Source organism: Haemaphysalis longicornis, unplaced genomic scaffold (genome assembly GCF_048455015.1).
Source record: "Haemaphysalis longicornis isolate Haplotype H1 unplaced genomic scaffold, Haemaphysalis longicornis Haplotype H1 scaffold_5, whole genome shotgun sequence".
Taxonomy (NCBI): Eukaryota; Metazoa; Arthropoda; class Arachnida; order Ixodida; family Ixodidae; genus Haemaphysalis; species Haemaphysalis longicornis.
Window position 1 is genome coordinate 138,241,016 of NW_027526385.1, and position 14,600 is coordinate 138,255,615.

A 14,600-nucleotide genomic window follows, 5' to 3' on the forward strand; every position below is an offset into this window, starting at 1 on the left:
CACCCTTGAAAATTATCTTTATGGATCTGAACGTACCAATGCAGCTCACTTCTCTGACACCAATACCTTCATCCGTAGGTTTGATTAGTATTGGCAAGTCTATCTCAGGGATGGATGCATCGATGCAGTAAATGACACCTACCATTGTGTCTCTATACGGTCTGTCAGGGGCTCGCACTTTTATGTTCTGTAATGAAGTAATCTCCCAGAAAACGTCAAGTGCACTTCTATGCTCCTCCTCGATAGCCAAGATGTTTCTTAGGGAATCGATTCTTATATCTTCGACTTCTCCGGGCACAGTGACCTCGAGGAACGCGGACACCACTTGCTTGTTGAGCATCCTCAAGTTATACGCCTTGGTCTCCGGCATGAAGAGTATCGTGTGCAAAAGGCGTCTAGGCACTGGCCTCACTGTAGAGGTGCTCCACCGCGAAGATTCTCCCCTTTTCCCAAGAACAGCTCGCCTTTTCCCAAGAACAGTTGGATGCCATCCCAAGAATCACCGTCACTTGGTGCTGAGTACAGCTGGGTGACCGCAGTATCAGTGTCGGTGGGAGGCGTGCGAGCTTCCTGGAGGCCGTGCCCGCTGGAGGATCGACGTTGCACGGTTCTTCCGGGGGATCCCCGTCCATCAGCGCTTAGGCAAAAACGATGTGCCGCCGGTAGAAACCGAAAATGGGCGCAAAAAGTCGCACAAAAAGGACCAGCGTTCTACCATTGCCATTGAAGCGAGGACGGAAAACCGGTTCGTCTGTCTGAATCCAACATCGAGGTGCAACTCTTTCTGAGTACAATCAAGGGACTCGCCTTAGTTACCGCAATGTATTCGGGCATTTCCTTACCTATAACTGTTTTCCCTATATTTTTTTATTTATTCTACATTTTGTTCTCTTCTGCCATATCCTGTATCTTTGTTAAGTACTTCCCTTTTTTCTGCTTGAAGAACCAAAGAGACTGTCGTTTCTGTAAAACGGCTTGTGTTTTCTTGTAGTTTCGTTACTTTTTATTTATTTGCGGTGATTTATTTTACTTTTAGTGTCGCACTTTCAGTCCGACTATATTTTTGATCGGGTAAATATTTTTACGCACGTTATTAGGCTCCGTGTTATTTCCTGGGCGTATTTCCTTTAGGCGTATTTCTAACCACCCCAACAGATTCGTGCGTCGCTTCCACATATTTGGCTTTCTTTGGTTGTTTCCTTTATCTACTACCCTGGTTGTGTTCGTCGTACTTGGTAACTTTTGCGCACAGGTTTTGTCTGTGACTATGCTGTTAGCTTTTTTCTTGTTGTCGTCTTCCGACCTAAACTTGTATTGCGAACCTGGTAGCCATTACCTGTTCTGCTCTAATTTGTTGATTGAAATTTGTGGTAAATGATCCGCGAAGATAATTTTTGTGACCTTTCTACAAAATTCTCTGTAAGAGTGCCTGAAATGTATTTTATAAATGTAATCAGCACTCATTGAAGGCCTGTGTGTTGTTCCTTTCAACGTGGTTTCTAGTGCAAGACGTTTCATTGCGTTGCTGCATGTGAGTACATTTATATTCGCACATCTGAAGTGCAGCAACCATACTGCGTATTTTTAAGACCGAAGTGGGAAGTGTCATGTCTGAGGCACCTATACTAGACAAGCACCAAAATTGCATTTAGACATTTCTGTAGTTTCTCCGGTTCTCCATTAAAAAAAGTTGGTTGGAGCGTGTCTTTGGATTCTTTTCATCTTCAGGTAAACTGCTGCCGGCGGTTTTCATACTCTTATATTATTCCTAGTTATATGTGAGTTTTAAATATTTTAGTTTTATTGGCTCAGGAATTAGGCGCCATATTTTAATTTAAAAATATGTGTGACGGTAATGTAACCACAAGTTCTAATGTTTAAAGTGGAACTGCAACGCGTTCCTTTCGCCATAAAGAAACTTGTAACGGGAACTCGTTTTTAAATTGTAATAGAACAAGAAATGTGCTTTTGTTCCTGTTTTAAAGGAACGTGTGCAACACTGCTGCAAGGTAATAGCCTCAACTGTATTGAAAACTTAAGGGTTACTTTTAAAAGACCTGCTAAGAACTTCTTCGGTAGTGCATTCATTACATGAAAAAAAGTGCAAAGCTGTCAGAGTTGCTAAGTGCGAGATATGGCCTCCCTTCTAGGGAAGTTACAATAAATATATCGCTCACAAAAAGACAATGCTCCAAAGAAGTTTTCACGCAGTACAATATCGCTACAGAGGGTATCGTTTACATTATCGAGGGTCCCCGCGATACCCGGCGAGCAAATAAAATGCGAGGCGATATTAGGGTTTGTATAACTTGCAACAAACGACCAACGAATGAAATATTTCCGGTATTGGGGTAGTCATTCGAAAAAACATTTGATTGTCATCACAAACCCCCCTTCTTGTGCCTAAAGGTTTGGGCGTGGTTGTATTTGTTGGCGTTTTTAGTGCTTTTTGGTACGTATCCGGCTATCCGGCACGCCCATCTATATAGAACGCAAACCTATTACCGACGCCTTCCAGAAGCTTCACCTGAGGCAGCTGAATGCGAGATATTGAGTGATGAAGAAAAATGGCGCAGAGGTAACTGGAGTGTGAAAAGCGTGAAATAAGTTGATCGATTGATTGTCAGGTTGACCGAGCCAACACAACGCAGGCCATGAAGCTGTCGTAGTGAAGTGCTCCGGAATAATTTTGACCACCTGGGGACCTATCGCGTGTGCTGAAATCTCGTACGCACGGGCGTTTGTGCTTTTAGAAGCCGGGCAATGATACTACTCTGAACATAAAATGAAGAATTCGGGATATCAGCCAGCGTCGTGCTTCCTCAGTAAAGATTTTCAAACGCCCCCAAACTGTCATCGCGACTGATTGCTTCACGCCAATGCTACAATGCCGTGGAGCTGATACCTCCGCAAACGTTGTGTGACCTAACGGAAAAGGGGGGGGGGCAATTAGCGCTCGTCTTTCAAATACCAGGGGCGAAATTCGGAGTAATAATAAAAAACGAAATTTGTTTCAAATACAAAACCAATTCCCGAATATAGCGTCCAGGCTGACAAATTGGCAGGTTAGTTTTCAGATATCATGTGGGCTGTCTGCGCCGCCAGCACTGTAAATCAAAAGTTAGAGAACCGTCCTAGAATAGTCCTAATCTCATCGCAGCGAGTTCTCACTTAAGAAACTCTGAATTCACTTTGCTGAGGTGCGTCCAAGACAATTACAATAAATCAACACAAAATTTCGTAAGCTGCCTCACGCAGCCTGTAGGACATAGATCAGCAAAATTTGTAGGAATCAGAAAAGACGAACCGATAACACTAATGCAAGCTCTGACCTTTCGCCAGTTATTGCAAAATAAAATAAAAATAAAACGCCAATACAAGTACCCCACATAAGCCAACACTATATGTTAAAATAATGCGGTCTTCGAAAGCCTCAAATTGGATCCTAACCTACCTTCTCAAACCACAAAAGAAACCACCCTCACAGCGCAAACAGAGCGCCTACGATAAAACAAAGTTAGGGTGACCGGTGTTAATCTGGAAGATGGGCAACTGTTAAGAAATATTTCGCAATGATTCATTCCAATCCAGGTTCATATTCCTAATACTGAATGAGCCATCACATAAAGGCTAAGGAATGACACGGCGGACATGACCAACATATGTCCAAAAACATACAATATACTGCCTGGAATCATTTAGTTATCCACCAAAAAATCGTCCCGCATCTTTGTTTGGTGCATCACAAGAAGTTTTTTCTGGCGGAAAAAAAGATAATGTGCTCCTGCAAAAGTGCTGTGAGTGGGTTGCGGACGTACTAAGGAATCTGTGGATACCATTTCAAGCCCGTAAGTGGACTTTGAAAGATTTTATCGCGACTGTGTGTTCGACCAAGCCGGACGCCTCGCTAGGCCTAAAATTAGGCCCGGCACGGCGGCCGAAGGGCCCAGCGTTGGTTCACGGGGAGTGTCTAGCGACACCATGACGATGGAAGTGAGCGTAAACGGTGCAGATGTCGATCCGGCAGAACTGGAAAGCTGGGACTGGGTGACGAAAGTTTCGAAACGTGTCGCGGAGCTTCAGCAGCAGCAAAAACGGGCGCGCCAGGATGGCGCGGCAAAGATGACGACCCTCAGCGGCGGAGATGGGGAAGCCGGCAATATGGCATCTGCCGGCTACAATGACAACAAGTATGGCGTCAGCGGGGGACGCTCGCTGAAAGCGGAGGGAAGAAAGCTCGCGGAGCGCTCGGTGGCGTCGCACCTGCCGCGCCTTCCCAGTGCGGATCACAAGATTATTATCAGGCCCAGGGAAGGACTGACCCTCACCAATCTTTCGGTGCCCGTGGTTGGGGGAGCATTAAGGATTGCAGCGGCCATTGTGTGGCGAAAAGGTCAAGAGGACGACAGGATCATTGTGAACGATAGGCAGGGAACACTAATATACAGCACGCCAAACGCGGATGATGCCAAGAAAATGTTGGCGTTGAAGTCCATAAAACTCGGCGGGAAGGAGTACGAGGTGTCCACCTACATGGCGGCACCAGAAAGCTGTGGCAAGGGAGTAGTTCACGGACTCGATTAGAGGCTGTCTGAGAAAGAACTGGAATTGGCTTTCTCACACCGGCAGAATCCTCCCATTCTTGGTGTGCGGAGGATGGGCAAATCAACCTCGGTGATCATCACTTTTGTTGGCGACTATGTGCCGAGATGGATGATCTGTTTCGGGGTGCCGTTGAGGTGTTTTCTCTACAAGAAGAGATATGAAGTGTGTTATAAATGTGGTCAGCTGGGACATCGTTCCGACGTGTGTGACAGTCCGCATGAAAAGTGCAGAGGATGTGGAGAGACCTCCCCGACGAATAAACACACGTGTGTGCCGAAGTGCCAACTGTGGGGCAAGGATCACGTAACCGGAGACAAGAGATGCAAGTCACTTTTCCGAACGCCCTACATTGTGAAGAAGCGGCAGTGGGAAATGAAGCTGGAAGAGGAAGGAAGGAAGCAAGAAGAACGTTTCAAGGCTGACGAGGAAAATCAACAGCGCAGCAGAAAGGACTGGTTTCGAGATCGTTCGTCTAATAAATCCAAGAATCGCAGTCATTCGAGAGGGCGTTCGGAATCCTTCCCTCGCATGCCATTGCTTGAGACACAGGGGCTCCACAGCAAGGAACCCCAGGATAGTGGTTGCGGCAGCCAAGTGAAGCTAAAGTCTGCTGGATGAAAGGTGGTTTGGGTAGATAAGGTCTCCCAGGATGGTAATGCAGAAATGATTAATGCTCTTAAAGAGCAAAACAGAATTCTACAAGTGCAAAATGCGGAATTACGCAAACAACTTGATGAGATTAAAACACAACCAGCAAGTAAACCCGTGCCGGAACCGAAAACACCCCGGGCAAGTAGCCCTCCACCCTTAAAGAAGAAGAGGGCGAAGGAAACAGCAGACGGGGAAAATCACGGAGGGAGAATTGTAGCGCTGGAGCCTGAAACACACTCGTTGCATGGAATGCTTTAGACGGCACTTGAGCAGCTGAAACAAGCAGGCAATGTTATTGAGCAGATGAGGGGTGAATTTGACTGTAGGGACAAGCAGATACAATGGCTTTACGAAGAGGCTCATAAACGCAAACAAGATGGCTCTGCACCACTGTAACAACACAGTTTGGCAGTGGAACTGTAGGAGTTTATCACGTAAACGGGCGGTTCTAGAGTCTTTTTTGACCAATGGCGATCGACCGGAAGCTATTGCGGTCCAGGAGTGCGGGAAAAATGCTACATCAGCGGGTTACACTTACTATACGGGGTCTACTAACGGTACCCAAGTCACAACCTTTGTAAAGAAAAACATTGAAACTCTGCAGCACGAGACGGGGAATGCACAGATCGATCATGTTTTGGTAGAACTCATACCTCGCAAGCGCAAAGACAAGAATCTCTTTATCCTAAACATGTATAGTTCCCCCAAACAGCGTAAATGTGACTTTGGCGATCTTTTTACGAAAACCAAAATCATTACAAAAAGCAGTCCGCTTTTGATAGTGGGCGATTTTGATGCGCACCATCCGGCATGGGGTTAGAAATTCACGCAGGTTAAAGCCAGAAATCTAAGGAATACGATTCAACAACATGGCCTGATCCTCATTACAGACCCGATGAAGCCGACGAGGAAGGGAACTAGCGTATCTGCAGACACGACACTAGATCTGACTTTGGTCGGTAATGGCATCAAGGCCACGTGGTGCAACACCGGGGAAGACCTAGGTAGCGATTATAGGATTCTAGAGGTCATAGTTGAGAATGGCCCACCGGTGGTCAGTAAGAGGAGAGTTAAGGCCCCAAATTGGAATACATTTAGAAGAATAAGGACGGGACCGGACCCGATAAATAATATTAACGATTAGAGTAAGGGGGTTATTCAATCTGTTCAGGATGCCACCGAAGAGATTGAACTTGAAGATGATCAGGACGTGGTTGATAGCCATCTTGTGAGTGTATGGAAAAAAAACAAAGAGTTCGAGCAAAAGATCAGCAAGAAAAGAGGTGACCGGAATCTCCGAAAGCAATTTGCTGCATTAAACAAAGAAATCGAAGAGCATGCTTTAGAACTCACGAAGCAAAATTGGGGTAATATTTGTGATCAAATGGATATGGAAATTAGCAGTTCCAGGACACGGCGGCTACTCCGCCATTTATTAGGTCCAGAGAAAACCAAGTCGTAGGCTCGACAGCAGCTTCAAAAGCTCGTGTATAAATATGAAGGTCCGACGAAGAAACTGTTAACGGAAGTTAGGGATCGATACCTCAGTTGTGCTGGAGTTGAGAGTCTCCCTGAGTACGCGGGCTCGGAGAACCCGGACTTGGACAGTCCCATCACGGTCGCGGAAATGAGGGCTGAAATCAACCGCCTCAGAACCAAAACGGCTGCCGGGCCGGATAAAATCAGCAACAGGATGCTCAGGAATCTTGACGACTGCTCCATTAGTAATCTAACAATGTATATGCAAAAATGCTGGCACAAAGGAGAGATACCGCAAGAGTGGAAATCTGCGAACTTGGTCTTGATTCCGAAGCCAGGGAAGAAGCTAAGCTTTGAGCACCTCCGACCAATTTCCATCACATCTTGTGTTGGAAAATTGATGGAGCACGTAATCCAAACTAGACTGAATAGATTCATAGAAGATTAAAACCTGTATCCTGATAATATGATAGGCTTCAGATCACACCTGTCGGTATGCGATGTCATGCTGCAGCAGATAAGGGTTGGCAGTCAAGGGTTCGGGTTCGGATCCCACCCGGCGGGCATTTTTTCACCACTTTCTTTTCGACTAAAAAAATTCTTCATCTCTTTCTATGACCCAGCACAACCTCCCCTTTGCTTTCCGAGGTTTTCTTGACTGCCAACCCTTATTTTCTGTCTTATTTCACGGAGCCCCTCATTTCCCATTTTCTGATTCACCGTATATATATATATATATATATATATATATATATATATATATATATATATATATATATATATATATATATATATATATATATATATATATATATATATATATATATATATATATATATATATATATATATATTTATATATATATATATATATTTATATATATATATATATAGATATATATATATATACATATATATATATTGCAAGACTCGGACACAGGAGATTCGAAGGACGCGTTTAATGACGACGCAACCTCGCCGAGAGGCCGTTGAGAAAAGCGATGGTCCAGAAGGCGCGAGAATGGAAGGTGAAGAAGATGGTGTGGTGCTCGCGTGCGCCACACTGATGATGAGTTGCTAGATGGGATTGGCCATTCGAGTAACAGTTATGAGATAACGATGACTCCTGTGCTCACAATATCCCCCCCCCGGCAGAAGCGGCCTCTCCGGGCGCTAAAGTGACGAGGAGCGCCGATGAAATAGCTTGATGCGCGAGACATGGACAATTTCAGTTCCGCGGCGCCGACGGTCGGACGTGGGGCAAGTAGGAGCCACTCGATAGTTGACTGGAGAAGTCTGCTCCAGAACGGTGTAAGGACCGATGAATCGTGGAAGGAACTTTTTGCATAATCTCACTGCACGCATTGGAGTCGCGAGTAACACTTCATCACCTGGTTGAAATGAAACAGCCCGATGCGTCCCATCATGACGAGATTTGAGGTCTTCTTGACAGGCCTGGGTGTTCAACTGTGCGAGATGGTGGCAGTGTTGAAGGCGAGAGACAAACTCTCCTGGGACGTCCGCTTGCGGAGAGGCAGGTGCAGAAAACAAAGAAGCATCGAGGACGGAAGACGGAGGGCGGCCGTAAACGAGAAAGAAGGGTGAAAAGCCAGTAGTTCGTTGTGTTGCGGTGTTGTACGCATGCGTGACGAAGGGTAAAATGGTGTCCCAATTCGTGTGGTCAGGGCCTATATAAAACGAAAGCATATCGGAGAGGCTGCGCTGAAATCGCTCAGTCAGCCCATTTGTTTGGGGATGGTAGCTCGATGTGGTTTTATGGACGGTACCAGCAGCGCGAAGAACTTCATTCAGCAGTGTTGAGGGTCACTGAGAAGAATGCGGGGAGGGCCGTGTCGCAAGAAAATTTCCTTTAGAAAGAAATGAGCCACCTCTGAAGCGCAGCCAGTACGAAGCGAGGCAGTTTCGGCGTATCTGGTTAAATGGTCCACCACTGTGACGATTCAATGGTTACCTGCTGCCGTAAATGGCAAGGGCCCGTACAATTCCCACCACGTTGAAAGGAGCGGACGGACACGGCATAGGTTGTAACTGTTCCTCAGGTAACGTGGTTTTATGTTTTCGGAGCTGGCAAGCAGTACAAGATGCAACATACTTGGCGACACTGGTGGCTAGGCCAGGCCAGAAGAACCGGCTCTTGACACGGTCGTACGTTTTGCGAAACGCCAGATGGCCAGTGGTGGCGGCATCGTGGAACACTTCTAGAATATCTTTTCGAAGCCATCGGGGAATCACAGGAACCCATCTGTCGCCGGTAGGATGGTAATTGTAGTGGTACAAAGCGCCATTAAAAAGTAGAAATTTGTTCAGCTGGCGACGCGAGCGGCTGTTAGAAGGCTGCACCAAGCCGCCGAGGTGATTGATGAGGTCTCGGCAGTACGTGTAGGCCCGCTTCGGAGATATCAGGTTATCAGGAAAGTTGTATACATCGTTATGTGCAGGTGCAATCGGCAAAATTAGAGAGTTAACACCAGGATGCTCATAATCTGACTGAGGCGACAACGGGCCGCGGGAAAGAGCGTCCGCATCTATGTGTTTCTTCCCTGACTAATAGGTCACTGTAAAATCATATTCCTGTAAACGAAGAATCCAACGACCGAGGCGGCCCGACAAATTTTTCAGTGACGACAACCAGCAAAGTGCGTGATGGTCAGTCACAACCGAGAAATGACGCCCGTACAAGTACGGTCTAAATTTTTGGATGGACCAAACAGCGGCAAGGCATTCCTTTTCCGTAAAAATGTAGTTTTTCTCCGCAGGTGTTAAAGTCCGGCTTGCATAGGCAACAACTTGCTCTACTGATGATGAGTTGCGTTGTATGAAGACCGCGCCGATACCGTGTCCACTGGCGTCCGTGTGGAGTACAGTGGGAGCACCATCATCCAAGTGGCAGAGAACCGGTCCAGAAGTCAAGACATGCTTGAGTGTCTGGAATTCCGCTTCGGAGTCACCAGACCAGGTAACAGGGTTCGCAGATGCTAGTAGTTTATTGAGTGGCGACGCTATTTGGGCAAAAATACGGATGAACCGACGAAAGTAGGACCCCAGGCCCAGACAACTTCGAAGGTCTTTTTGATGAAGAGGTCGCGGAAAATTAACTACGGCGTTGATCTTGTGGGGATCGGGGCGAATTCCTTTCACTGCTGACGACATGCCCCAGAACTTTGATTGATTTGCTCGCAAAGCGACACTTTTTGGTGTTTATTTGCAAGCCAGCATTACCGAGGCTCGTTAAAACTACGTCTAGACGGTGAAGGTGTTCGTCAAAGGTAGAAGAAAAGATAACAATGTCTCCAACGTAGCAGAGGCACGTCTTCCACTTTGGGCCACGAAGGACATTGCCAATCTTTTTGGTGTTTATTTGCAAGCCAGCATTGCCGAGGCTTGTTAAAACTACGTCTCGATGGTGAAGGTGTTCGTCAAAGGTAGAAGAAAAGATAACAATGTCGCCAACGTAGCAGAGGCACGTCTTCCACTTTAAGCCACGAAGGACATTGCCAATCATGCACCCAAATGTTGCAGGCGCGTTGCATAACCCGAAAGGCACAACGTTAAACTCAAACAAACCATCTGGTGTGGCGAATGCTGTTTTTTCTTTGTCGGCCTCATCCGTAGGAATTTGCCAGTATCCTGACAAGGCTTGAGAAAAATTGTGCACCTTGCAAGGTATCTAGAGCGTCATCGATACGCGGCATCGGTTATACATCTTTACAAGTTATCTTGTTCGGGGCTCGGTAATCGACACAAAATCGCACGCTTCCGTCTTTCTTCCGAACAAGTACAATGGGTGATGACGAAGAGCTCGATGAGGCCCGAATGATGTCCTGCTTCAGCATATCATCCACGTTTTCCTGAATAATTTTTCTTTCTGACGGAGACACACGATATGGGCGGTGACGGATGATGCAGTAGTTGTCGGTTTCGATTCGATGGGTGGCGGCAGACCTCTGGCCAAGGACGGAAGAGTAGCAGTCAAATGATCCTTGGTGCTTAGTCAACAACTTGAGCAATGCTTCTCTTTGATCCGAGGTCCGGTCAGAACTGATGATACTAGCAAAACAGGAGGGCGAGGGCTCTGATGCGTGGCTCGGTTGGTCCGAAGAAGGCGAAGACACAGGAAGAACGATTATGGGATCGTCGCGGGGCACAGAAGCAATAGTTGCGCCTTGAGGTAGCAAAATGGGTTAGGTCGTAGTGTTCACAGCGGCTACGAGAGCTGAAGCGGAAGAAAAACGGACAAGGCGTGCCGGTATCATAGGTCCTTTGGGAATGAAGTGTCCAGCTGGCATGATGAGCGCATCGCCATCGATAATGCTGTCAGACGTGATGGAAAACACGGATTCTCCAGGAGGCAGAACAAAATTGGATGTTGACACCAATTGATGTATTCGTCCGTCCGGTACCGTGTCGAAAGCCATGTCAGTAAGAGAAAGGGCGTTTGCACGACAGGAAATGATAGCAGATGCTAATGACAAGACGTCCAAACCTAGGATCATCTGATGAGCACATGGGGCTAATACTGCGAAGAGAAATGATGACGGATGCCTTCGATGACGAAAAGTTGGGCTAGTTGGTTAGACGATAAAGGGTACATTTCACTAGCGGAAAAGACGAACCACACGAGTTAGAAAAAACACAGGACAAACGCTAGAACTAGAAAGCAACGAATTAAGGACGGAAAGTTTGGCTAGTTGGTTAGGCGATAAAGGGTACATTTCTAGTACTAGCGGTCGTACAGTGTTTTTCTTACTCGTGTAGTCCGTCTTTTGCGCTAGTGAAATGTACCCTTTATCGTCTAACCAACTAGCCCAACTTTCCGTCCTTAATTCGTTGCTTTCTAGTACTAGTGTTTCTCCTGTGTTTTTCTTACTCCTCTGGTCCGTCTTTTGCGCTAGTGAAATGTACCCTTTATCGTCTAACCAACTAACCCAACTTTCCGTCCTTAATTCGTTGCTTTATAGTACTAGCGTTCGTCCTGTGTTTTTCTTACTCGTGTGGTCCGTCTTTTGCGCTAGTGAAATGTACCCTTTATCGTCTAACCAACTAGCCCAACTTTCCGTCCTTAATTCGTTGCTTTCTAGTACTAGCGTTTGCCCTTTGTTTTCTTACTCGTGTGGTCCATCTTTTGCGCTAGTGAAATATAGCCTTCGATGAATACACGCGCTGTACACTGCCCGGAAGGCTGAATCACATTTTTGTTGGCGCAGCGTAGAGCAGGACCAACCTAATGAGTTCTGACCTTCCGTAGCGGCGAACACAAGTCTGCATGAATAATGGAAATGCTCGCGCCAGTGTCCACTAAATCTTCGACGGGATTTCCTTCTACAACAACTTCCAAACTATTGCAAGGCCGGTCAGGAGGACTTGTCTTTTTTTCGTGTGACGCAGTTCTACCTCCCTGAACTGCGCCTTCTAGTTTTCCGCGCGGCTGTCGACGTTCTGAGAGGCCGGACAGAGGGGAGACGAAAATCGACAGAAAGGTGAAGGGGATCGGCGGCGGTCAGACCTGCTGGTGGCACAATGATCAACGGAGTCCGGAGGAAAAGGTGAGCGGTGGCGACAATAGGTAAATGGCTGCGGTCGGTAGTTGTACGTGTACCGGGAATCACCATGTGGCGGAGTAAAAAATAATTGACGTTCATCGCGTTGCCGTCGTCGGCAGAATTTGGAAATATGGCCCCGGATGCCGGAGTAGTAGCATGTTGGGCCAGGCGGCCGCCATGGTGGGTAATATGGTGCATGATAAGTGGCCGGTTGGTATGCAGTGGAGACGGGGGCCAGGTATACATGGGGAGCCTCAGGAACGGAGAGCGAGGACGGGATATGTGGCATTGCAACCACATCGGATTACGCAGGCCCGGCGCGCAAGTCGGGCTTCGGAGGTGAAGTGCACGTGACTACGGCCAATTCTTCCTTGATAATCTCCATCAGACTGGAGCCTAATGTCTGGGGCTGCACCACCGGAAAGCTCGATGACGTCTGCCCATGCAGCTCTTCGTGAATTATTTCTCTTATCATGGCGCGCAGGTTACCTTGGCCAGGTACATGTGTATCGGAAGATGATGGCTGCAGGCGCACGGCCTGGAGATCAGTTAGGCGCATACAAATCTCCATGAGTGAAACTTAAGCGCAAAATGTTTCACAAGGACGAGAAAGGGAACGACACAGGCGCTTACTATCAACTGAAAGTTTTAATGAAAACGAAACACATATATACCACCCCCAGACTGAACAACCCAGCACGTGTGCCCTTCGCACATGCGTACGGCCGTACAAGAGAACCGCCCCAACCCCTTCCCTTTTCTCTTGTACGGTTCTCTTGTACCACCCCCAAGCACAGGAACAAAATTACATTGACATAAATACCCCAGAAAGCGGGGGAGAAAATCGCTCCGCCGGTAGCGTTGTGGTTATCGCACCAGAGCGGTATTCTGGAGGTCGTGGGTTCGGATCCCACCTGGCGGGCATTTTTTCTTCGCTTTCTTTCTTTCTTTCCAAATTCTTGATCTGTTTCAATGGCCTACCACAACCTCCCCTTTGCTTTCCGAGGTCTTCTTGACTGCCAATCTTTATTTCTGTGTTATTTGTACGAGTCCCTCATTTCCTATTCTGATTCGCTACATGCATAGCAAAGGCCTCTGTTCTGGCAGTCTTGGTGCCATAGGGAGCTTAAGAGGGTTCAACGCTGGTTGACCACTCTCGACATGTCGTAGACACTTGAGTCATGGCGCGGGGATTAAAAAGAAGGTCCCCTTCACCCCGAGAAGTCAGGGTGGCGCTGGCCACCACCCCCAAGCACAGGAACAAAATTACATTGACATAAATACCCCAGAAAGCGGGGGAGAAAATCGCTCCGCCGGTAGCGTAGTGGTTATCGCACCAGACCGGTATTCTGGAGGTCGTGGGTTCGGATCCCACCTGGCGGTCATTTTTTCTTCGCTTTCTTTCTTTCTTTCCAAATTCTTGATCTGTTTCAATGGCCTACCACAACCTCCCCTTTGCTTTCCGAGGTCTTCTTGACTGCCAATCCTTATTTCGTTGTTATTTCTACCAGTCCCTCATTTCCTATTCTGATTCGCTACATGCATAGCGAGGGCCTCGGCTCTGGCATTCTTGGTGCCATAGGGAGCTTAAGAGGGTTCAACGCTGGTTGACCACTCTCGACATGTCGTAGACACTCGAGTCACGGCGCGGGGATTAAAAAGAAGGTCCTCTTCACCCCGAGAAGTCAGAGTGGTGCTGGCTACCACCCCCAAGCACAGGAACAAAATTACATTGACATAAATACCCCAGAAAGCGGGGGAGAAAATCGCTCCGCCGGTAGCGTAGTGGTTATCGCACCAGGCCGGTATTCTGGAGGTCGTGGGTTCGGATCCCACCTGGCGGGCATTTTTTCTTCGCTTTCTTTCTTTCTTTCCAAATCCTTGATCTGTTTCAATGGCCTACGACAACCTCCCCTTTGCTTTCCGAGGTCTTCTTGACTGCCAATCCTTATTTCTGTGTTATTTCTACGAGTCCCTCATTTCCTATTCTGATTCGCTACATGCATAGCGAGGGCCTCTGTTCTGGCAGTCTTGGTGCCATAGGGAGCTTAAGAGGGTTCAACGCTGGTTGACCACTCTCGACATGTCGTAGACACTCGAGTCACGGCGCGGGGATTAAAAAGAAGGTCCCCTTGACCCCGAGAAGTCAGAGTGGCGCTGGCTACCACCCCCAAGCACAGGAACAAAATTACATTGACATAAATACCCCAGAAAGCGGGGGAGAAAATCGCTCCGCCGGTAGCGTAGTGGTTATCGCACCAGACCAGTATTCTGGAGGTCGTGGGTTCGGATCCCACCTGGCGGT

At 47.4% G+C, this 14,600-nt stretch overlaps 1 non-coding gene across 1 annotated transcript; it reads left to right on the plus strand.

Moving 5' to 3' along the window:
• Window positions 1-14,527: 14,527 nt before the first annotated feature.
• Trnat-agu (transfer RNA threonine (anticodon AGU)) lies at window positions 14,528-14,600 on the plus strand. The gene has a single exon. It is a non-coding gene; the product is annotated as a tRNA-Thr (tRNA).